The sequence below is a fragment of the Thunnus albacares genome, chromosome 1 (genome assembly GCF_914725855.1).
Source record: "Thunnus albacares chromosome 1, fThuAlb1.1, whole genome shotgun sequence".
Classification (NCBI taxonomy): Eukaryota; Metazoa; Chordata; class Actinopteri; order Scombriformes; family Scombridae; genus Thunnus; species Thunnus albacares.
This window is the reverse complement of record NC_058106.1, coordinates 33,163,951-33,191,180: the sequence shown is the minus strand read 5'-3', so window position 1 is coordinate 33,191,180 and position 27,230 is coordinate 33,163,951. Positions and strand designations below refer to the sequence as shown.

General features: G+C 37.9%; 1 long non-coding RNA gene across 1 annotated transcript; it reads left to right on the top strand.

Annotated features, from left to right (window-relative positions):
• Positions 1-26,720, top strand: LOC122988697. Its single transcript, XR_006404868.1, has 3 exons — positions 1-15; positions 8,561-8,567; positions 26,582-26,720. It is a non-coding gene; the product is annotated as an uncharacterized LOC122988697 (long non-coding RNA).
• Positions 26,721-27,230: the final 510 nt, after the last annotated feature.

Genomic DNA, 27,230 nt, shown 5'->3' with positions numbered 1-27,230 from the left:
TGAAAAATAAAAATGGTTTACCTTGATATTGAAGAAAAAGCAAAAGCAAAAATACAGGGAGCTGCCTTTACCTTTTATATTACCAGCAGAATGGACTGGCCTGCATTAAGATCTAAACAATGCCCCAAGCAGCTATTTTAATGTGTTTTTGAGAACAGTGGGGGCCTGTGTAATTTGGAGTTAAAGGCATGTTCTGTCCAGGGCTTGTAAACACAGGTTGCAAATGATATCCTCCTCCTCACTGGCTCACACTCCCTGACTACAGAAAACAGTGCATCAGCAGAACCAGACTCAACCTCAGGCTTTGACTTAAGACAGACAAAGCTGAACAAGCATATGACAAGGCAGATATGTATGATGACATGATATGTTTTAAATGTTGCTTACATTTGAATGGACAGCTACTCCAGTGGTTGTAAGCAGCTGCACTACTAAAAGGTATGATGCTACAATGCAATACAAATTCAGAATAATTGTAAGTCAAAAGAAACTCAGTCATCTGGTTTTGTTATGTACCTATACCAGGCTGTAGTATGTGAAGTTACAACTACATTTATTTATTGTTACATTTTCAAATCAGTTGTAATTTGACCACAATTTGATACTTCTGTAGATAAACTGAACAATTCTGTTGCAACAATAAAGCCTGACCTCCTTTACACTAACATGCAATGTGTTGGCTATATATTCATTATTAGTCACTGACACTTCCATCCATTATGAAAAACTCACTTTTTCAGTGCTTGTGCATATGTATTTGGGTCTCAGATATGCCTACTAACACACAAGCTGTGAAATAACCCAGTCAGTTTGGTGTGGGCTAGCTTGCTCTGTATTCATGTGATTCAACAAGTCATTCAGATTTGTTGCCCCTTCTTACGTCACATGGGGCCAAGCTAGGCTAAGCTAAGGGCGAAAAATTCACCCATATGACAGGGCTGGATCGGGGGACAGAGCCACTGCTTGCTGACAGATGGCTGTGAGTCCTGGTGAGCTCTGCAGGAGAGAGCCGGCTGAGGAGCAGAGCCTGTCTATCTATCTTCTGGAGGAATAAACACCTGATTCTGCTCTGATACGGAGCAGTTTGCCAGCAGGAGGACTTTGTTTTTTAAACTTTTGGGATTAAGTGGATTTATCTTCAAACTGGCTTCGCAGCCTATCTGGAGCTAACACCAGAGTCACACACCACTTTAGCTGCTGTCATCAATAATAAACATCTTAAATGCCAGTGAGTTTATAAGATTTTAATGTTACACAGTATGTAGGTATCCATGTGTATAAACAATAATGTCGCTGCCATATTTACACCCTTAGATGATGTTATTCTGAGTGTGGACGGAGCAGCTACAATGTTAGCATAGCTCTAATCGATTTGAACTCCATTCAAAAAACAAGCATTTTAACAATTATTTGCTTGTTGTCATGTGGACAGACCTGACAAAGGATGAATTCAGGCTTTTTACAAATCAACATCGTGATGTAGTTATTATGGCATCCTTTTGATGCGTTTATTGTAATTAAATCACAGTAAAATCTAAGTTTATTTACATTCAAACTGGCCGTTTTGAACAGGGCCGTCTAGACAGGATGAAAAGGCTGCAGTTGATACATCTTATTAAGACCCCAGGGAACTGTGTTAACTTGTGGAAAAGGGGCATAATATGGCCTCTTTAATGCTGTTGATTGATGATTGAACAAAGAAATTGTGCAGCATCTCGATTCCCTAATGTCTACAGACATGTGGGTTCTGCAGTGTGGTGTTCTGCAAGGCTCAATCATTGGGTCTCTTTTATTTAACTTTTAAGCACATCTATCAGACAAATATTTTTGGCATAATTATGCAAATAAAACCCAAAGTTCCCCAATTGCTCTGACAGTAATGGATATGTGAATGTTTTTGATGTGCCTAAATATCCTTCCATTAAATAAAGGAATAATCATCTTTTTTGCAATAGAGGAGAAGCTGAGAGAGAGGTCTAAGAAAGGCTTTGCAAACCAAAAAAACAAGTTTGTGGCCCTGATGTAATAAAGTCTTACACACCATGTCAAGAGTGTGCCAACAATTATTTAAAAAAATCAAAATGCTGCCGCTACAGTGCAGTAGGAGCAAAAAAACTGAAAGCTGAATATAACATGATGCTGTAACATGATGGAATTATTTCCATCATGATTAAAGATAAGATCATCATAATTGCAAATGCAATAATCCACAACCAATATGGAACAATATGGTAATGGTAGGAAGTATGGAAAAAGTGAAATGGATTTGGGTGTTACTAAAGTTTGCTTATTCAAAATGAGAAAAACTGAAAAATGCTAATTCTTCCTTTCTTCAACCTTGAAGGATGCTGTAGAACGATGCCTTTGGGGCTGCCCAGGAGGTAGGGCAAATAAAAACACAAAATTCTCCAGGGAGGCTGAAGGTTGGTTCAGAGTTGTGGTTTGGGATAGTAAATGATAGTGAGAGTGATGGATTCTGCAGATAACCACTAAATCAGAATCACTCACTTTGAAGAAGTCCCATCACACACAACAGCCGCAAGGCCAGGCAATGAGTTTAACGCTTCCTCTGTTTGCTGGTGGCAACAAAACATGCTGGGGAATAAATGCATGCATGTGCACACAAGCACAGACGCACGAAAATATCCACACAATTTCCTAATTTTGTATGTGTTGAATACAGAACTTGTGGGTGTGGAGGCTTTGGAGTTGTTGGAAGACACATTTGATAGGGCTGGGAATTGTGGAAAGCAATGCTATGAGTAATGTTACAAATGACTTATTAATGAGCTCTTATTAATGAGCTATTGATAATATTTTCAAGTAACTTGTCTAACACTTCCAAAATGAACATTTTGCTCATCCGGCCTCCTCATCGATCAATGGAATGTTTAATTTGATATATAAATTGTGGTCAGCCATGAGAACTTGATTTTTTTTTTTCATCATGAGTTACAGCATTTTTATTCAAAATAAATTGATGTTGCTTAAAGGCACATTATGCTTATTTCCAGGTCTATATTTTTAATGTGGAGCTCTACTGGAATATCTTTGCATGATTTACAGCTCCGAAAACTCCTTAATCATCTTATACCGACCCTTAATGCAGCCTCTCTGTTCAGCCTCTGAAACATGCTGTTTTAGCTCCTGTCTCCTCGATGAGCCCACTCTGTTCTGACTGGTTAGCTTCTGGAAGCTTCCCCTCAGCTACGTCAACAAACCATGAAACAAACAGTACCAGTAGGATTCCGCTACTTTTTCTCGTTCTTTACTGGAAATGTCAACTTCACAAATACATCCGTACACATTCAAGCCAAAATCAAACCCACAATATGAGAGTGGATGCAAACAACACATGGGAAAACCTTAACAACAACCTTAGCAACCAAGGCTACAGAACAAAGCGGTCAGGGCAGATTGAAGCCTGCTCTTTTGACTTGCAGGAAGCATTTCTATATATGTTAACCTCAAGTTTTGGAACCTTGACAATGTTTAACATAGATATCCAACATCATAATATATAAATAACAGAAAGCCAACATATGCCAAAACATAATGTATCAATGTCTACACATCTACTGCCGGTGTAAGGGTTATTACAACTAAAATCAAATAGACTAGGAAGAGAGACTGGGAAAGTTTTTCTTTAATTTTAGGGGGGATGGTAATTGTATAGAAAAACAACCGTGACTGTCTTGAGTCAGACACATAATACCGATATCAAATGTACAAGTGTTAGTGTGGATTCTGTGTGTATTGTTTTGCATATTACTCATTAAGATGAGTCATGTACACAGTGTAAGAGCATTGTCTGCTAGCTGAAGACAGTAACATGCTGGTTCTGAAATGATGCCAGTGGTTTGTTCTTAAAATAACTTATTTGTCAAAGCTTGGAATTAGCATTGCATTGTTTTCTTCTTCTTCTTTTTTTTTTTTTTGGCTCCTAAAATTCCACTTATGACAGTCATATAAAGAGAGGGATGATTATTTTGGTTCATTCTGACCTTTTCAGAGCAAAAACACCTCCGCAGGAAAAAGAAAAAAAATCCAAAGAACATTATTGATGGATGAAATTGATTGTAAATGTCACATGAATTGTTGCGTGATCATATATGCGAGGGGGAAGCGTTGAATAATAGTTATGCCAAAGCTGAATGTAATTCAATTCAGCTGAGAAGCTCGGTCCACAGTACTTTGTTCTTTTATTGTAATGTTTCTAAGCACAGGGGACTGCTGTCAACAATAGTCTTGCTGTTCCTTTTATCATGGAATAAAAATGTCACTTTAAAATCCCTTGCCTGTCAACCCTGGGTCCATTTTAGTTTGGCTGTATATTTTTTTCTTATTCTTTTGATAAGTTTCTGATGTAGTGCATTAAATGTCTGAAAATGTCCCTTCATTTTCAGACATTTAATGCACTACATCAAATAAATGCCACTTTTTGATGTCAGTCCCACAGATCATATGCTCCTCTCCAGAAAAGCCATTTCGCACCCACGTTGAACATTCATAAAGGGAGAAATCCACTTTAGAAGAGGTAAAGATGCCACTTCCTCCACTGACAGTCACCTCAATAGACCAGACTGCATTGCAGCTGCCACAAGACATGTTTTCAGTGCAGGTGTGACTCTCACTTTTTCTCAGATGGAAACTCACTCTCACTATTTCTATCTTTGCCTCCGTCTCTCTTTCCACTCCTCCTCCTCCTCCTCCTCCTCTCCTCTCTACCCACCTGCAGCAAGTCCAGGCAAGCTCTCTGAAAAATGTAGGAAGTCATTTTACTCACAGATAAAATACAGAGTAACAGTGTAAGTAAGACTTTTCATTTTAAGTATTTTCAGAATTTCCCCCCCAATGATCTGAAAGCTATTGTTTCAGTGACTATAAACACAGTGTACGGTGAATTCTGGCAGCTGCTTCAAAACATCAGCATTCTCCTGATTCTTACATAGCAGACATTGAGAGTTAATTATAGCACCATTCACATCTGGCCACCTTGTCCCTGACAACAATTATATCTAAGGGCAGTACTGCCATGCATAGCTTAACTCATCAGTCTACAATGTGTATGTATGTGCCAGCTGTTGTTATGATACATATTCTAAGCTATTAGATTTATGGATGTTTACCAGCTGAGGTAGTTAATTGGTAGTGGCCAATTCTTCCCTAATTTGAAGCAAACATTGAGATTTTGCTAAGACATTGTCAGCTTCATCAGTCTATTCAAAGACTGTGAATAATGTCCATGTAACAGGAAAACAATCTTGAAAGAAGAATCTCACTATCACACACTATAATCAACACGAGGTCTTGCCATAACCTACCTCATTCTGCTTTCCAAAATCACTTCAACACTGGAACTGTGTCTAGATAGTCGGTGGTAGAGCACCTGGGGTCAGCAGGTGGGCCACTGCAAGCTGCCTAATCTCTGTGCCACAACAAGTCTCCTTTATGCTCCCACTATTAATAACAGTCGTGGACGCAGAGAGCAAGTGGAGGAAGAGGAGAGGTCTGAGCGGGTAGGCATTAATCAGATGTGGCAATGGCTGTGAGCCAAGAAAGTGTTGGTAGCAAGGTGTTATCAGGCACAAAGAGGGAAAAAGCAACTGCTTTACAGCAGCAGAATGTAAACAGCAGAACTCTATGGCCACAAGTATGTGAACACCTGAAAATTACAGTCATATGTGATTGTTCAACATTTCATTACAAAACCACAGGCATTAATTTTGTGCAGCAGGGATTTTGCTCCCATTTAGCCTCAAGAGCGTTAGTGAAATCTGCCACTGATGTTAGATGATAAGGCCTGGCCCAATGTCAGTGCTCTAATTCATCCCAAAGGTATCCAATGAGGTTGAAGCCAGGGCTATGAGCACGCCAGTCAAGTTCTTCCACAGTCAGAAAAAAAATATTTCCCTTTCATGATGGTACAGGAGGGGGCCAACCCCAAACTGTTGCCACAAAGGTGTCTAAAATATCCTACATTGACCCTGTCTCCTAGAGATTACATTTATATACAACTAAATTGTTTCCCATTTACATTGCATTGGCAAATGTAGTCGCTGCCAACGTTTTTTCGAATGAACAAAGCGGTATATTAACATATTGCACTGAAGTCAGAACGAGGAGGTGTGGGTGGATGGCAGGTGTACAAGATGCATTGTTGTTTCGTTTAAATGTCAACAAACATGTTGCTTCAAGTCGCTGCATATTTTTTTCGGTATTAAACCAAGAATGTAATCCTTCCGTAACCTTAACCAAGTGCTGCCAGTACCTAAGTTTAATGATGCTGGAGTTTTTACTAGCAGATAATGTACTGCAAGATCAAACATTTTGGTGGGGAAAAAAAGAACTAGGTACCTAGTCTCTGGACATTTCACTCATACATTCAGTATCAACATTTTTGCAACTTGCCAAATATGTTAATTAACAACATTTTCTCATTATGTTGAGAGAAAATGTAATTAAGCCAGCATTACATTTCCCAAACGTGTTTGCTGTTGCAATTTAGTTGTATATAAACAAACCATCTAGGAGACAGGATTGATATACTGTTTTTGTAGCATAAAGATTTCCCATAACCGGACATGAGTGTCCACATATGTTTGACCATAAAATGTAGTTTGCTGCAGCAAACAGCTGTCCTGCTGCTCCTCGTCTACAACTTTCCCATCGTATGAGAGCAACTTGTATAGCCTCGGGTTCATGCTTCCTTTAAAAATTCAGTATAGAAAATCTTCTCTCCATAGAGTGAGATTTAGATCATCCTCTTCTGAATCTACACCATCACTGCAGCTATGAAGTTACGCACAAGCCTATTGTACATCATCCACGCACTAAAGCATGAAATGTGGCTGTAAGAAATGTGACTGCAGTTATTACAAGCGAAGAGTCAACAATGTGAACCCCACTACTGCCCAGGGATGTTTGAACATTGAGTAACTCAACCATCTGCTCTCTCTCTCTCTCATACACACACACACACACACACACACACACACACACACACACACCCACACCCTTTCTTCAAGACCATCCCTCCTTGGGGAGCATATGCAACGCAGCGATCCAACACTAATTCTACTGCCTCTGCTCAGTATAATCCAATCTGCTCTACTGGAGAAACAGAGGAAGGGGCAAAAAGAAAAGAGGGCCTCACAAATAAACAACTCTAGTCTTTCTGACAAATTCGTGATTGAAATTTCCCTTTCATAGATATTCCTTCTGATGTCATTTGACCAAATGTACGAGTGAGAGTACTGTGCAATCATATTGTCTACTTGCAAATAATCTATGGGTCCATGCCCTATTTTTATCGGATACTATACTTAGATAAAGCAAAAACAGAATTACTGATTGGAACTGCTCCTCCTTTGCACGTCCCTCCAGAGATTTTAGAGTGTAATCATTTTAAAATTCAGACTGCTCAGTTTCCACCAGAAGAGCATGAATATTTTACCCTCTGCAAATGAGGGCCCAGCGTTGAATTCCTTGATGGCAGTGATTATGACACGGTAATTAGTGAGATGGTTATGTGATGATGATTGTCATTATTGTGCCCTCATCAAAGGCTGTCAATCATGGCTCATGTGAAGCTAATACACATTCAGTGATAAGGAAAAAAAAAAGCAAGGGCTTGTCTTTTAGTGTACATAAAGCGCTCACATGTGGGTATAATGGCATATATCCATCAGACAATATGTCTGTAACCCAAATTAAAGATCAAAGGATTGTGGTTATTTTTATGTGATGGGATGGCTTTGACCATGTTCGATTAAACACATGGAGCATTAACATGTAAACAACCGGCAATTATCATTTTTCACTGGTACATCGGTAAAACATATTCAGGATAAAGTAAGCTTTTGAACATAAACATGCATGCAGTGTAGATGACTGGGAATTCTAAATGGCGGATGAATGATTGCAGCTGGCACCATCAGTTAGTCAGGACCACTTCAACATTCAAGCTTTGAGCTCAGAGGATTCACATTTTGTTTGAAATAGAAGCTTTTCATACAATTGCATGGATACACAATTTAGCTGACAATCCTATTGTTAATATAAAAAATGTCAGGATAGTGAAATTATTTGGCTATGGAAGAGTTCAGTGAAATTAGTGAGAATGAAGATTTCAGGCATGTATAGTATCCTAAATAGAATGCCACAGGATACTGCACCGTATATTTTCTCTATAGGTGTCCAATGTTTTTACTAACCAGTTCTTACTCCCATCCTTTGCTCTGCAGACTCCCACATCACTCTGTTCAACTCCCTTCCCTTGAAAATTTAAGTCATGCAGCAAGCAGATTCCTGAAAAGCAGGGGGTGGCAGGGGAGAGAGAAATACCTCCAAGGATTAGTAACTAATCCAGGCTTTGGTCTGGGAGGCTCTGGCCTCTGCCTCCTGTCCTTCAAAACACTGGGAGCTCTGTTGGAAGGGTCACCGCTAATGGGTGGAGGCTTCAGGGGTTTACAAGGAAGGAGTGATAGGGGTGCTCGTTAGCAGGCCAAGGGAGTATTAGCTGCTTGTGTTAGTTAGTGAGGATCAGCTGGCGTTCGAGTAGATGTGTAAAAAAAATAATAAAAGTTTTGTTTTTAAAATGTTTTTCAAGTTTTAAACTACAAATGCAAAAAAAAAAAAAAAAAAAAAACATTTGAAAAACTCTGCAGCCATGTCTGCTTACAAAACTGCAAGATGGTTGCTAATGAAGACATACAGACCTTCTTGTAAACATGCATTTTTCCACTGAGCAGAAATAAACTTTTACTTCCAATCTCAAAAAAGCCAACTGTAAATGTACCCAAGAAACATTCAAGGTAGGTAGAAATCTGATTGTGTTTGAGATACATTCTGGCCAAGGGTGTACAGGTGTGAATGCATCCATCTACCTCATACAATAATAATCATGTTTGCTCTGTCATAATGTAACTACACCAGTAAACGATCTGTGGAGGTAGTCTCAGGGTAAAACCTGTAATAATGGCAGCTGCAGTGATTGGATGTTTTAGGGCAGATTTTATGTGTTTTATCAGTGTGTCTGCTGTGTTTTTACTGAAATCAAATTACTGCGTGTTACACCCCGACTTGAGGGACAATGCAGCACAATATACTGTAGAAGTTAGGTCATCAGTCCCCCTTCCCCAAACCAAGATCTCAACATTCCAGGTTGTGCCTAAAGTGAAAAAAAAACACTAATACAAAAGTTTATGTGGTGACAATAAATTGAAGCAATATAGCCAAAACAACAAACCATCTAATCTATATTAGAACATATATATATATATCATCTACTGCTAGTTAGCCCTGACTCGGGAATGAATGTATACTATGCATCATCGTCCTGCATCACTGTCTCCTGGTCTAAAAAGATAAAGTTCTGAATTGTTCACCCAATATGGATGTGAACAGCCATGTGGACCTATAAATGTCTTTAAACTACACAGCACAAGTCAACACTTTAACCTTATTCATTATGTCAGATTCACATTGTGCTGAACTATAAAACCAAAACTATGGAAAAACATATCAGGACAGAGATATCCTGAACTCAGCCCTGGAACGTAGGGTCCCAAATATTGAAGCTTTGTTGTGGCATGCAGTATTTTATATGGTCAATGTTGAAATTATTTGCCAATATTTTTGCTGTTGTGTTGTAGTTACTTACACACGAGTCACTAAATTAACTGCATCTAGTCTACTCTACATTGTTTCAGTCTTGAAATGAGTCACCACCACTCACCACCCGCTCTGCATTGTCTCAGCCCATAATTACATGATTGATGTGTGTGGACAAGAGGAAGTTGATGTGGAGTGCCATTTTGTTAGATGATGTCAATCACACAGATGTGAGCTAAACTAAGAATGAGTGGGCAAGTCTTTTCCTTCAAAGTTTGTCTGATATTCTAATTAAAAAAATGGGCAATATGTGCTCGCCACTAAGCAGGTGGAAAAAGACAAAAACTGACGCACTACAGAGTTTCTTTAACAATAGAAATCACTTGTGTTGTTACTTAACTGAGATAGCTGCAATCTGAAAATGAAAAAAAATGTTATGGCCTCTGGATGAACTGCAGTGATGAATCTGCCATCTCTGCAGAGAACAGATGTTCAAAGCTTGGGAAGGAGACATTTGTGGACAGAGTGGTAAAAAAAGCCTCTGATCATATGTCAGTGATCTTATTTAGTCCAGAAAAAAAAACATTCTTTCATTTTTTTCTTGCTTATACTTACTATTGAGAGCAGCAACCCATTAGGTGATTACATCCAATGAAAGACAGGTGTGCTTCCTCTGCTTAAGTGACAACAACTTATGAACTAAGATAGCAGCACTTCAAAAACACATAACTGCTGCAGTGCCTCAGTTTACCATTTTATTTTATTATACTGATGTGTTTCACCAAACAGGCCCTCATCAAAGAACTAATAAAGTGTTATGCTCTTTCTTTTATAGAGAATAAGCAACCATCCCCAGGTGTTGTGTACTACAATAAACAATAGTATTTAACAGACCCTTTTTAATCAAAAGGACACAAATATACATTGCACCATAACATCAAATCCCACTCTAAAACCCCAACATCTTACAGTAAAGATGACTGTGTGTATCCTTCAGGTCTAACTAATGTATTAAATGCATTTCCTTCCTCATAAAACATTTGCAAAGCCAGTTGTTAATCATTTAGAAGCCTGCATTGTTTACATCCATGTATATTTGTCTGCAGTCTTCTTCTTCCCTGCCTTTACTGGCTCGTTGCAGCAAATCTTAGTTCGTCACCGGCACCTGTGGATAATTATAATGTGAAACTTTTGGCAGGACAGTGAATTGCGTGAGCTGCATACAGTGTAATGTTTGCCATGTCTTTATTGCTGTTTTATGTTCAGATATTCTCATTTTGAAATGTCTTTTTTAGAAGTGCCTGAGGAAAGACCAATGACAAAGCCTTGGCACAAGGACGAATCAGAATGTGAACATTGTTTCATTTATTGTGAAAAAACATATTGATTGTATGTGAGAAGTTGCAGTGCTACTGCAGAACTCTTTGTGAAGCATTCATTTTGCCAACATTATGACTGGCTAGGGAGTGCACAACCCACCGCAAAATAAAGCTTGTGCCTCTGCTGAAGTGTGATCACTTTAATAGGAAACCAATCAACAAGAATTTTGTTGTTACAAGACTGCAAACAACTGAGCAGACAGCTAGCATCATCAGCATCTTCATGACTTAACATATACACTGGAATTGAAGCTCACCCAACCACTGAAAACATGCAAGCATATGCAAGTTTGAATGAAAACTGCAAAAAAGAACAAGCTTGCCAAAAATTAGCAGCGACTTGATCTTCCGTGATGGAATTCATGGGACTGATTTACAACCAGAGTTGCACCAAGAATGTAGAAACACCCACCAGATTGAGAAACATCCACCCTCAATGTGGAGAAACTACTTGCTTGAGTCGTCAGACTGAACTAGCTTTGCAGGCTTTGCTCCATTAGTCTATTGTATAAGATGTGGGTAGGACTTAATAGGAGTTCTCTGAGGAAAAGAGGCCATCATAAACCCCTGCTGACATGCCAGGCTATTTTTATTTCCCTCTCCAATTGCACTGCTGTTCAGCACAGCATGAGCTTTACAATCCACAATCTTAAAAGCGTAAAAAATGAATTATCACAAAAAAATAGGAGAGTGAGACAACAAGAGAGAAAAAAAGGGATATGTGTGATGGGATGTCAATATGAATGGTGTTTAAAATTTGAAAAAAATAACAGAATTGGGAAAGGGACGACAGTGTTATTGAAGTAAAAAAAAAAAGACAAGTGAGATATGACAAACCAGGAACAAATTAAAAGCTATCAAATGACAGTTCCATTTTAAATGGCTCTCCGATCATCTTTGTAGTTTATTTATTTATTTTTTTACTCTCCAAACTAATCTATTAAAGTTTATGACAAGCTGCATTGCTGCTCCACTTCTCTTGGGGAAGAAGGAAAAGGTTTGGACTGGCAATTTTGCCCAGCAGGGTGAGCTGTCCCCAGGGTAGCCCTCATCTTTCAAAACTCTGCCAGAAACATTGCAGAGAGGGAGAGGATGATGGGCAGAGGAGGTCTCCAGCTACAAAAGAGTGATGGGTGATGTCAGAAGGGTGCAGTCAAGCACATGCAGCCCGAGGCTCTGCTGGGACATCCAATTCCCTGTATGTCAGTGGCAAGATGTGCCTTGCATATCATCTGAAGAGATCACCACTCACTCTCTGTGAAGAAAGAAGAACTCAAATACTACAAATACTTTTAAAATAGTAGTTTATAAGAGCCTGTCATTGATGTTTCTAAACTTATTATTGAAGGCTGAAAAATGTACTGTCCTTCAGCTTGACAGGGTAGGTTCAAGTCCACACATACTCCTTTGTCAGTTATGAATTTGGATTAGGGTTCAAGGACTGCACATGAAAGTGTGCAATTTCAGTGTATATGTTGAACCTAACTGAATTCAAGCTTTATTCATTTAGAAATAAGTGAGAAAAAGCACAGCTTTGACATCTCAGCTTTGTTGGGAGACCTCAAAAAGACAAATCCATTATCTGTGCTGTGGTACTGCTACTTTCAAACCTGAGGGTTAGGACCCACTATGAGCAGGCAAGATCATTTTTGAGGAGTTAAAAGTTGATTCAAACTTCCATTAACTGATTTTTTTTTGAGACATTGCAACTGTTAGCAAAAAGCCTATTTATACATCCAGCAGACACAGAGCAACATTAGCATTCATTTGGAGTTGTGTCTCTGGCCACCTGATGAATGTAAGTACAATATTCACTCTCCTTTGAGAGAGTGAATAGCTGGTTCTTTTGCTCCTAAGTGCTCCGCTATGATCACCAACTAGTCACTTAGTTCTTGCAATTTGGTGCTTGGCAGGTTGGGTTTGTCAAAGTTTTTTCACTGGAAACAGCTGCCTGCTGCTGATTGAATGGGTTAGATGATTTGATGAAAGTCGTGAGAATGAATCAAAACGGTAAAACCAAAACAATAGAGCTGAAAGATGCCAGAATTCTCCATAGAGCTGAGAGGAACTGAAGAGATGGTGATAATTCTCTGTGGGTTCATCATTATGAGCGACCTCTTTTACATTATACATCATTACTGCAGCATAAAATTTAAATTTTCATCCCTTGCATTATGCATTCCTGTGGCATGGGATGACAGGTAGCTTTGGCTCAAAGGGTTGGTTCACCCAAAATTAAAATAAAAATTAATAAAATAATATCATTTTCTCACTTACCTGCTTACATGCAGATAGTTTTAGTTTCATTTCCCAGGTTTTGAGATCTTGTACAGAAAGGCCTTGTACAGAAAGATATCTCAGACTCAGAGATAAGAAAATACAACATTAATGTGTTGTTTCAGAAGCAGTATCCCCATAACTCTTTAACCCACAGATTTCATTGTCAACATTTTTCATACGATCTCTTCCTTCATTTTAAGTAGTTAAAAGTGTATTCAAAGTAGATATTATATGTGTTTATGCTGCAATTTATCATGTGTATATAGATGTAGAATTGCAGTGTTTCTATTGAGCATGCTACATGCATTAAGAACATACTAATGTGCAGTACATTCACTGGTAAACTCATTATTTAAGAGAAGGAATATCTGATGCACTCAAATGACTTTGTTAAAACATAAACTCATTTGATATGATTATGTGGCTTTGGGTTAAAGCAACACATTTATGGGAAGCAACATTTAAGGAATTTTTGAACTGCAGCACAGCACCATCTCCTTTGGTCAGAAAAAAAGTAAAATAAAATGTCTCCTGAAATGAAAGGCAGATAACATCAAGTCCTGTTTATGGTCCAGTTCACTCTCTCTGTGAGTCACCCCTTCATTATTTCTGAATAGATGCATACTGCGTCAAGGTTGCCCTATATATTATTTATTTATTGCTTTGTTTTGTTGCTTGTCACACACAAACCAACTCTGGCAGTGGCAGCATAGAATTTTAAAGTCAAAGTGATACCCATCTGGTGTACCTGCGAGGTGTGGATTGATCCGCTAAGTCAATGTGGCAGGTTGTGCCTGGGGAGATCAGCGGAAGAGATACACACAAATATAAGCACACACTGATCTCTGGAGGCAAACGCAGTGCGAACCAAAGTGGCAATCAGACAATGTTCATCTCTCTGCTGAAAGTTAAAGCACTATTTGAAAGAAAAATTCCGATTAGGTAATGATTTTTTTGTCAGGAAGGGTGAAATCAAACACACATTCATCCATCTGTGAATGCAGTCAGATTGTGGACATGCTGCAATTAGGGAGCAGAAGGTGGCTGGAGGGAGAAAGGTTTGCACGCAGAGCACTGGCAATACCACAATAAGTTGTCCCCTTCCGCCCACACATAGACACACACAGATACCCCGAAAAATATATTTCATAGTGCCCTCCACATGATGAAAACCACAGATGTCTCTCTTGCCCTGATGATTGCTGGAAGTGGTCCTTTTCAAGCTGAGAAACAAATGTCGCCAGGGTCACTGAATCATGAAGGTCATGTGATGCATCACTCAGTTCCATCCTGTCACCATGACCCCACTGTGGCCAGACAACCATCCGAAAACCTCCAGCAGTGAAGAAGTGTTTTGCTTTTGTGGCTTTGCAGCAGTCTGGGCTGTGATTCTTTTGTCAGATTTCTGCAACACTCCTCTTCCACTCCAAGGGACTGAAAATATACTATAAAAAGTGCAATAATATTATTTTCGTTTTTGCTACGTGCATCCATTATGCTAACCATGTGCAATCAGGGACTGACATGATGAGTATGTTGTATTATTCACACTGAATTTGAATCTGAATTATTACCTCTGGAGAGTTTGTTTAATTTTGCTTCTTGATGCATGATGTTCCTCCTTTAAAGAAAGAAAGAAAGTTAAAAAAAAAGGTGAATACTGAAAGTACAACTGCTATCCTGTCTTACCACGACCGCTCAGAACATAAAATAATGACAGTGATTACGGTAGAATCAATGTTCTGTATAATGTGTTTATTGATTGTACAAGTGCATCTGTTATCTAAGCCTGAGCTCTAATTTTAATCACAATAATTATAGCTTGCACAGGTACTAAGGTACTGTGCGTACTGACAGAAGTATCTTAGAGTACATACTGCATTTACCCATGCTGTCAGATAGGAAAGTCCAAATACAGAAGCCCGAAGAAAACAATTCCGGCCCTGTCAGCTTTGCAAGCTTAGTTTTATGAGGAAATACAAACAGGCAATGCAATCAGAGTTTCAAGTTGGCACTAAATCACCATGGCAAAAGCTTTGACTGTACAGCTTTTCTGTCCAAAAAAGTCTTTAAGCTCCACTAATCAATAGTCTTTTATTAGCAATGAATCAAATGACTTCCTGTAATTAAAAAAGGAATTAATGCAGCTTTACTAATATAATTATAAAATGTATATGCTTTGCATAATTACAGTCAAAGTAACACCTGCAAACCACAATGGACAAATATTCCATTACTCTGCAAGTCCTGCATTAAAAATGTGACTAAAGTAAAAAATGGTTAATATTACTAAGCAGGCAAAATTACCTCTGTTAGTGTAACATTATTACAGAATATATTATACTATTGAGATATTATTACTGATGCATTAACATGTTAGCAGCATTTTAATGTTGTAGCTTGCTACAGTGGAGCTAATTCTTCCTATTAGGTGGTTTAATTTACTATATAACAAATCATATTTTATAGGATTGTAAAAATCTTCATCTGCATTGTAACAAGAAAATATAGATGTCATAAAAATTTAGTGGATTAAAAAGTTACATTTTCCTCTGAAATACTGAGGAGCAGAGACAAAGTGGCATGAAAGTACAAGTCCCTCAGAACTGTACTTACATACAATACTTAAGTAAATGTTATTTTACACCTCTGCCTGAAAAAGACTGGTGATGAGCAGTACAGCATCATTTACTACTATAACCATAAGTTGTGAACAGATGTTGCTGGGACATTTAAAAAACCTTCACAAAGAAAATGATCAATTAAAAGTACAATACTTCCTCATATCTGAAAGACAAAGTAGGTTGTTTCTCAGTGTATTCCAAAATGCCTCTTATGAGGAGCATTGCTGATGTGACACCACAAACATTTCTCAGTACTATGGCTCTTCTGGTAAAAAGTGTGCTCTATGTAATTATAGATATGGATTTTCAATTATTTTACAGCAAAAAAGCATGACGCAAGATTTTCTGTTCAGCTATGCACAGCCGGAGGCCCACTGTTCCACAGCTTCATCCCAAGACAGTAATGCCTTCTTGGTTGTTAACCACTGGATTAATGACATTTTCTCCCTGGAAAGTACTTTCCTCTGCTGATTATTTGGGGTATTTGAATCTTCTTTCTGTACAAGATAGAGGCAAGGAGGAAATGGGGGAAGCGGTGGCTATAAAGGAAAGCAGCTGTGACTGGAGTGGGTCTGCAAAAGACATTGTCCATTCTTCTTTTTTGCACTTAGGAAACACTAAACCTTAACTTGCTTCGAGTATGACAGTCTGATCTCTTTGATGTCTGATCTGACTTAATACCAGGGTTATTTAAAGTTTATTTTGGTTTAAAATGTGACAAACAGATTATGCAGTGCTATGATTTTTTTTTTCTTTTTTCCCCTGAGTCAAAATCACACCCAGCATCAGATATTTTATTTTACATTTTCACATCTATTAAGAGTCATGCAATAACTGCACCTCGTTTTGATTATTGCAACTCACAGTATTACGGTATTAGTTATGCTTTTCTGCTTCAATCCAGATGGTCCAGAATACTCCAGCCAGGATCTCAAATGGATCCAATAAATGGGCCACATTATGCTGGCACAACTTTCACTGATTCTGTGACAGTTATAGAACTGACAAATGCTTACTGTTTGTTTACAAATCTACATCATAGTCTTGTTTATTTGTATATACAGTATATGAAGTTCCTTGTCCATTTAATATATCCTAATCCTTGTGTATATTGATCAGAAACTCCCTGGTTATGGAAGCATCCTCAATATATTCAAGGTTAAAGTTCATTATAGGAGTTTGACAAAAAATGCTCAACTAAATGGCTGGATTGCTAGTTTTTTCCATGTCAACTGAGTAGACTGCATCTGCTGAGGAAGACTGTGAGATGTGGCCTTAACCCTATAAAGCCTGAACCATCAAATGATTGCCAGAAAATTCAAATTCTTTGAAAATGGAGAGTTTATTGGACCTTCTGACAAATTTTAAAAAAGGAAATTAAGTAACTCTTTGCATACCTGAGTTTTGTTTAGTATTATATTTGATATATCCAGAATTTTTTGCAATGTATTGCTCACAGCATAATTTTTAAATCAAACAAAAACATACAAAACAACATTTTTTAACCCCTTAAACTCTGAGTTTCCTGTGTCATATATATTCTGTAGCTGCTACATTGAAGCTTCATAATGCAGCAATGACAAATCCACCAATGACAGGGTGAAAGAGGAACCCTCCAGTTAGTTTGATTCATTTTTTGATTCATTGTTTGTTTCACAACCTCTTTATTTTGCATTGTGGTAGGCGAAAACAGTTTCTGTTCTCGGTCAGGCAAAGATGGACTTTACATTTCCCAAAGTAGACAATGGAGAAGTGATTGCCTGTGCAGTGCTTGCTTCTGTGTCCGGTTTCCCATGTTGGGAAATGGTCCTTTCTCACATAAGGCAGCACACTAGAGGTTGGCCTTTTGCAGTAGGGTGTTCACCCTGCTTCTGGAGAGGAAAGTGGTCTGCCACACTTGATTTTGCCCTTTCCTGCACTTGTGAGTGAAGTGCCGACAGCAGCCTGAAACCTTCACAGGGCCATGGGTTTAAACCTGGGCTTCAGTTTTTTCTGGTCTCCTCTGTGGAGGTTCCAAGCATTGATTACTGTCACTGTGACAGTGTGCCACCAAATGTGCATAAACTATCTTAGGAATCTGAAGCTGAACTTGTAAAGTGCAGATGGTATATCAAGAAGGTCACATCCTCCCATGAACTTGTATGTTTCTGACACTTTCATCTTGCAAGTCCTCCTCAACACTACCATCTGAATTTCCCTCAGTACACACTGCAGTAGGAATCCATTCCTCTTCATCATCATCATCTTCCCCTAATTGCTCCATGTCACTTGAATCACCATCCATAATCATCTTAAGCTAAGTCTTTAACACTCTGCTTTTTGTTGACATCTAAAAATAGACACCAAAACATATTATTGTGTATTTCTTCTCTGAATTGATCAGTTTTTAGTGAATATCAATGAGCAAAAGACAATTATTAGCAAGTGAGCCATAACAACATCCAACTAGTCATCGATCATAATGATACAGCAGGTTGCATACATAAAAAGTACAATATAGGCTATAAATATCTCAATTTATAAGTTTAAATAAGTAAAAAGTATGTTGCTTTATAAAATAACAATTGACGGATTTACAGATAAATCACCTTAAATACCTGCTGTATCTAATTTGATACACACATTTTCAACACGATTTTAGTATAAAACAAGTTAAAAAATATTAATAATACATGAAAGTTTTCTTACCTGAACTTTTTCAAAATTGGCAAAAATATCCATGCAAAACCACATGTGGGTCACTGATTGACGGTGTCCATTTTGGACGTCTCAACTGAAGTCCTCTGTTGCATGCCTTTTGCACCTTGGTGGATTATCTGTGCACTGCATGTATCTGATTGCATACATTAGGTTTTTCAGGAAAAAAATATCCCACTGATGATGTAGACATCTCAAAAACTCATGTATCAAATATGATTCACTTGGCATTACAGGGTTAAGGAAAGAAAAAGCGAGCTATAGGAGACCCATGTTAAGATGTATACTGTATATAGCCTCACAACAGCTTAATTCACTGAGATGCTTACCATTTCTCCCTCATTGTATTATAAGTGTCTTCATTCTTTTCCCTGCATCTGTATACTTCTGTCTCCTATGTCCTCTGCTGTGTAAGCTCTCTGAACTGCACTCTATGAATAAAAGTGTGTTTACTGCTCTATAAATAAAAGGATGAATTGAGAAACCCTACTCATTGTATATACAGATGGCTGACGAATTAAAGGAAAAACCATTCTACAAGTCTCTGAACTCTACTGGAGGGATGAATACCACTCTTCCAAAAGATATTCCCTCATTTAGTGTTTTGATGATGATGGAGGAGAGCGCTATCTCACACGTAAGTCCAAAATCTCACAATTCTCCCTCAATTTGGTTGAGATCTTGGTGACTGCAAAGGCCATAGCATATGATTCACATCAATTTCATACTCATCAAACCATTCAGTGACCTCTTGTGCCCTATGGATTGGGGCACTCTCATCCTGGAAGAGACCACTCCCATCAGGATAGAAATGTTTCATCATAGGATAAAGGTGATCACTCAGAACAACTTTGCATTGATTTGCAGTGACCCTTCCCTCTAAGGGGACAAGTGGACCCAAACCATGCAAAAAATGCCCCCTACAACATAACAGAGCCACCAGATCCCCTCACTGTAGGGGTAAAGCATTCAGACCTTTACTGCTTTTTCCTTTAATTTGTCACCCATCTGTATCTCAGATGCAGTAGTGGATGAAGTATTGAGATCCTTTATTTGCATAAAAATGGCAAAAATATTAAAAAGTAAGAGTCAAGCAAGGTATTATCAGAAAAATGTGCTTAAGTATCAAAAATAAGATGTGTGTTATGTGGTCCCTTTTCAAAGTGTTAACATTATTTATCAAATTCACATTCAGTGGTATTATTACTGATGCATGAATGTATTTGCAGAATTGGTATGTGGTGGCGTGACAAGTTAGAACAAATTGTACACGCTGGTACTTTTACAAATATTGTGATTTTATGAACGGATCATGTTTTCTATGTGAAATCTTAATCTGCAAAGTAACTATAGCTGTCATAGCTGTGTGGAAGAGTGGAACAATTTTTTTCTAAATTGTGGTGGAGTACAAGTATGAAGTAGCAGAAGAGTAAGTGTACTTCATGTCCACCACTTATCATATTCACCACAGAAAAGCAAAAGATAAATCTAAGTGCTCCTGAATCTATCTGATTACATTTAGCAGGATTAGTCATGAATCTGTGGTTTACAGATCAAAATATTATGAAGTAATTAATGGTGGATTCAATGACATTAAAAGCTCACAGAGTTTAAACACATGGCTAATGCATGCTGCTTTCCCCTACATTTCTTCTGTCAACATCTGACCAGAGGGGACATAATTCATTTTTTCCCTTTTTTTCTATTTTCACTATTCAGTGCTACCAACGTCAGCAGAGGAGCTTCCTTCCCCCTTGTCTCACGTTTCTAAATATATCATGATCTACAGCTGTTGTTGTCAGGAATGACCTGAAAACAGCCAAAAAAAGGAAGGTGTGACACGTGGTATATATGTAACAGGCTTTCCCTGCCAAATCCATTTCTGTGTTTGCCAATAAAGCAACCACAACAAATTGATCTGAGAACGAGAAATTCAAGAGAACCGCATCTGTGGCTGGGGTATTAAAGCAGAATATCACTGAAATTCAACCTTAATTCATCCGCTGCCCTGTGACATTTCAGTAGGTGAACAGTAATTGCAGAGCAGATTTATTCTTGCCATTTTATTGAGCATGTCGGAAAAGAAGTGCTCTAGATTTCTGGTGTAGAATCCTCATAATGTGTAAGGTACGAGTGACTGCACATCTCAATAATTTAAAAGTACGTGGCAATTCTCCTAAAACAAAGGAACAAAATTATTTTCCTCTGACAAATTCTGTCACATACATAAATATTTAACTTAGAAAGTGATAAAGCTGGATTTTGTCTAACAGTATAATTATGCAATTCATCAAGAGATGTTGGACAGTAGTTAGGCACATTTTTTAACGTATGTCAGGATAAAATTTATCATCAAAACTTACTGCACATATTTCAGAAGAAATCATCAACTGGTGCTGAATGAGGCAATCAGGGTTTGACTCCAAAAAAGTCTGACAGAGACTGCCTCAAGCCATACTGTATGTGTATGTGTGAATGTATGTAAGTGTTAACGTGCTAAAATGTATGTGTATGCAACATTACAGTATACAAATAGTGTTACTACCCAGTGCTACTGTTGTACGTGCGGCTCTTGCACACATTGCCAGCGGGCATACACAATCCTTGCATTTCAAGGACTCAAAACCTCTGTTCTGCTATCCAGACAGGGCTGAGTCACAGCTCTGCGCTGACAAGACATTCAAGACAGGGAGAAGAAAGTGAGGTGTATTCTGGGTACTAAATAATGTAAAGAGGGAAGAGAAATATTTCTTTAGTGTGTCTTGCAGGCTAAGACCCCTTAATGCAACAAAAGATCAGTGATTGACAAACACCAAGGAAATGTGATTCAAGACTAAACTTACCTATTCCAGACGAAATGTAACAGTGTCCTATTTAATGTAGTATTAACATATTGTATTAACAAAACTTAAAGCTGCTATAATCAATATTTTAGTGTAAACAATAGATCACATGACTACTTGTATGTGAAAGGGGTCGCTAGTAGTAGCTCTATGGAGTTTTTTTTAGCAACTTTCAGCTCTTCATTTTGGTTTTGGTTTTGGTTCATTTCCTGTTTTTTAACCGTGAGTGTCACATTTCCAACTGCAAGTCGGGGCAGTTTTTTAAAAACTGTAACTATGATCGAACCATAACCTTATTCCTGTGGTTATTATTGTAGCCATGGCAACGAAGGTCGCCTAACTTTAATAAAGTAGTAACTTTAACCCACACCATGTTTCTAACCTTAACCTTATCTAACTCTAACAAAGTGATCATTTAAACCCAAACCTTGATCTTTCCTTAAACCTATCCAAGTGGTTTTTGTGCTTAAACCTACCAGACCTTAACCATAGCGTTTTCACAACATAAAGTATAATTATTTTTTAACAGTGATTTGTAACAGTTTCGGAGAACTGATAAGGGTGCTGAATCAGGAAACACTTCTATGTGTCATCCTGGATTGCATGGTCAAATTACCTATTTAATCATTTAATTTGGTGGATTTATAAGATATATATATATATATATATATATATATATATATATATATATATATATATATATATATATATATATATATATATATATATATATATATATATATACTCTTATAATATTAGCTTTTTTTGTGTAAAAATACACATGTTTGCGCTTGATGCTACTAAAGGAAAGGAATATGCATCTTCTATGAATATCAAACCATTAGCTTTGCTGCACAATGAAAGGAATCACCTAATTTCCTCATTCAATGTACAGGAGCAACTAATAAAGAATTTACAATATTTGGGCTTACATCAAGACAGGGAAGCATTGCAATCCAAGGTTCTACCAGAGATCACCTTACCCAGGAGGAGAGCTGAAGTAAAGACTGTCAGCAAGTACAATGAGTCTCTGGTGACAGGTATTACAAGGGTTGGAATTGCTGCTGCTGAATCTCACACCAAGTAAAAGGCACATGGTGCTGTACTTTCACAGTTTTACATGTTATCCTGTTGTGTCAATGAAATGCTGGTTGGCACTACAATTATACATACTGTTCATACTGAGGTGTGAATGATGGTCATTCAGTATAAAAATATACATATGTTCCATAAGACATTTTCTGTACAGTGCAATCGAACCATTTCCATGGTCCATTAAGACATTGCTCAACAGTTCTTCCAGGACAAGAGAAACATATGTTAAGCAGATGTTTCATTTCCTCTTGAGCTTTAACATCATCTGCTCCCTTTGGTTTATTTAAGGTGGCATATATTCGCTCATGGCAAATCTGTACCTACCACACAAGGGCACCAGTTTCCTCTTGGGGGTGGTGCTTCAGTGGCAGATCAGATCTGGAAATGTTTTGTATCATCACGACAATGTGTAAAGTGGCACAGAGCATGAACATGAATCCATGGATCTGCCCTACCTGGTGCCAACAGTAGAAGCAGCTGGTGGTGGTAAGTAGAGTGGAAGATGATGTTTTCTGGCCTGAATTATCTCTACATCAACCAGCAATTCTATTTTCTATTTCCTCACGCATGGTCATGTGGTTCATTGCTGTACTTCTGTGGCTGCTCTTCATTATTATCAACTAGCAAAACAATGTATTAGCATATATTAGGCTGTACAGCTTTATCGTGTAGCTTACTGTGTGATGCTGTCCTCACCATAACAATGACTGCATTGGTCAGAACATGAGCAGTACACAATCAAACAGGTTTTACACAAATGCTTGTATTAAATGCAAAAAAATGAGGTGAATAATGCATTTATTACCCAAACTAAAAAAAAAAGTCACACACCAAATTCCATGTTAAACTTTGACTTTGTGTACTTTCCACAGATGTGCACCAACATAGTTGTCCTGTGCAATTAGGGGACTATTATTAACATAAACGAGCACTCACTTTTGGTTTTATAATTTGGCTGTGGCTATGGTTTTGGTTTTATATTCTGGAAAACCTGTTGCTGTTTACAACCTGTCTGATAATTTTTTGCTTTTTTGTTGTTTTGACTTCGTTTCAGTGATGCCACCATGTTCCCAGATCTCAGCAATGACTTTCGTCAGTATAGTATTGTAATAACTGATAGAAATGTAGACCAGAACAACAAAAATAAGACCCACGATGTAATAAACCATCACTTTTCTTTAACCATGACCAAGAAATTTGGTTGTATTCATCAAATGCTCACATGGTTCATTTTGGATTGCGCTGAATTAATTACCTATTTTGTAATTTAGGTATGAGGACTTGTTGCAGTTTATTGACTCTTTTCAGTTTTCTAGACATATTTTTTTATCAACTTTTTTATTGTTTAACAAGGGTAACAAACAACATTTACACACAGTTACCCAACAATACGTACCAATGATTACATGACAGGCATGCTGAAATGTGAAGATAGCTGTTTGGTATTGTTTGCATGATGATAATCATATAGGGTCTTTGACGTAGTGTGTGTACACAAACGATCTTTCACTTTCTCAATAAGGGAAGCCCAGGCACTAATGGTTGATTGTTTGATATAATGCATTCTTGCTAAATGACATCTCCATATATGCAATATCTAACAACAATTGTAGCCGATGATTTTGGGAGAGAAAATGAGGAAGTTACTAGTGAAGTGCTAGCATTTTTTTTTGCTGCTGTCAGACAAAAAGTGTCTAATGAAATGAGAGATCTAAAGAGGAAGTATCAATCAATAGTAGCAGCTTTGGACAATAAGACAATTTAATATCAAGTAGGTCAGAAAAGGTTGTAGCTACCATTTTCCAGAAATACACTACCCCTGGACAAGTCCAATACATTTGCAGAAAAGTTCCAGTGTCCCCATTAGGGCAGAGCTCGCAGACAGGAGAGGATATGAGCTTCATCAAATGGAGCCTCCTGGGAGTGAGATACATCCTATGTAGAATTTTAAATTTATCAGTTTGTGGTTGGGATTTTTGGAAGTACTGTCTAGATTGTTCCAGATTGATGAACAGCAAATGTAATCCACAGAACAATCAAGATCCCCACTCCAAATTTGATGGACTGCCAGTAGTTTGAGGACAGAATTTAAGAGTAAATATATCCTAGATACTAAGCCTCCTAGTTTGACCTCTCACGTCTAGCAGAGAATGGAGTGAATGAGTTGTTAAAGCTACATCTCACAGGACCCCATAGGTTTACATTGCTAGCCTGAACTGAATGTAAAAGAAAAATGATCTTTTGGGGACATTATACACAAAGCACAAATCATTAAATGATCTCATTCCTTTGTCATCCCATATATCTGACAAGATATCAACACCTTTTGTAGACCATTGTGAAAACTGAAAAGGGGCCCCTCCTGTAATAAGATTAGTTATTAAATATGGGACAATGAGAGTGCCATTTTAAGCAAGTCTTAGTGTGATTTTCTACTAGCAGCCAATTTGACAGTAAAACGGACACATTTGGACCAAGCTGACGTTTTGCAAGTTTAGAAGGCAGAGCAGAGTAAACAAGGTGCTGTGGCTGATGGGGGTGGGCGATATTCTCTTTTATTTGTCTCGAGAGATGAAAATTGGGGTAGATAAGATGTTGGCAGTCACTATGGCTGAAGGATTTGTATAAAATACCTTAACCAGCTTAATGAAGCCCTGACCAAAGCCAAACTTCACAAGCACCTCCCATAGGTATTGCCAATCAATCCGAACAAAGGCCTTTTCTGCATTGAGTGACAATACAGCACAGGGTGTTTTCATGTCTTTTGAAAAATGTAACACATGAGGTAGTCTGCGAATACTGTCTCCTGTCAGGCAGGATTTTATAAAACCGGTTTGGTGATGATGCACAAGTTTGGTCATATGTGTCTTGATCCTGGAGGCCAAGATTTTGGCATATGTCTTTATTTCGGCACATGAAATGCTTAAGGGTTTATAGCTTCTACATAAAGTGGGGTTCTTATTTGATTTAGGTAGGACTAAAGTCATGTTGACCCTGCCAAGAAGGGAGCCCTATTCAACTGCACCTAGAATCATATCTTACATGTATTGTTCAAGTTCATTCAATGTTGAGTAAAACTGCAGCAGAATACCATCCCATCCCGGGAACTTTCTTCTTTCCACACCAAAGATGGCCTCCTTGACCTCAGTTAATGTAATAGGGGTCCTCAAATGGTCTGCTTGCTCTTAAGATAAAGTTGGAAGGTGTAAGTTTCCCATAAAGTCTACATTATTTCCTAGACATAATTGACAAAAAAGACAGATAAATCAGTAGTATGAAAAACATGATTTTGCACTGTATCTTACCTATGACCAATGGCACAACAGGAAACATATACATATATAATATACAGTAAGCCATGAGGAAGACTACTTTGATCAGGTTTTAACAGATAATCTTACCAAGTTCTACATGTAATGTGCCTTGATTTCCCTTTAGCTCTTCAGCTATGCAGTAGATTTCACCATGAGAGCAAATTAATGAGGGGTACTTAAATTAATGGATATGAAAGTGTGTTTAAGAGATCTCTGGAGTATGTAAACTTGGGCTGTGGGGAATAAAAAAAACAAAAAAAACATTATACCATTCTCTACTTGGTGATGTCAAAAAATGTTGTTAATATTTTATATCATTTCACTTGGCAACGACCTTTAACAGTGTTGAAGAACTTATATTAAATAGGTAAGATGCAAGTTCTCATCAACAGATTTAAGTAGCTGATGTCTGTTGCTGACTAAAGTTAAGTCCATTATACTGTAAATATTTGTAAGACTTATTTTGGAATAATAAATTGTGTTATGCAGCGTTACAGTGCCTTATTTTGCCATGTATTTATTACATTCATTAAGATGGAAATCCTGCATCCTGTAAATCTGAAGAGAAAAACTGGCCTAAATACAGGTTTTTTTTTTTTTTTTTTTTTTTTTTTTTTTTCCATTTTACCAATTACCAAATTATAGGGATGTTATGTATTTGCTGGTTGTTGAAGCTAATAATATATTAATCTGTAATGTTATAATTTGCTTTCAAGTGTTTTAATTTGGAACAGCTTTAAAGGACCAGTGTATAATATTTAGTGGCATCTAGTGGTGAGGTTGCAAACTGCAACCAACTGAAAACCCTTCGCCCTCACCCTCTCTTCTAAGAGTGTAGGAGAACCTACGGTGGCTGCAAAACTCGCTAAATGCAGAAAGGCCCTCTCTAGAGCCAGTGTTTGGTTTGTCCATTCGAGGCTACTGTAGAAACATGGTGGTGCAACATGGTGGGCTCCGTGGAAGAGGATCCACTCCCTCTGTAGATATACAGGGCTCATTCTAAGTTAACAAAAACACAACAATTCTTATGTTCATGGGATTATACACTAATTAAAACATATTTATGAATATTATATTCCATTTCTGCCAAGTCCCTTCCGCTAGATGCCACTAAAATCTACACCCTGCACCTTTAAGATCTAAGAGGTGGCCTATATTGAATGAAATGAAACTGTATTTATAGTGAATATTGAATGCAAATCAAATATACACAGTGGGCACTACTTGTGCCAGCCTTTACCACAGAGCTGAAATAGGAGAACATATGTTGTACGTCAGAATCCCAGACATGTCAGGGGACACCTCTCTTTGGAGGAAACTCTGACATACATGCCTGGCAGGAGCTCTGATGCAAAGACAAGGCAGATATCTACATGCCAGGCT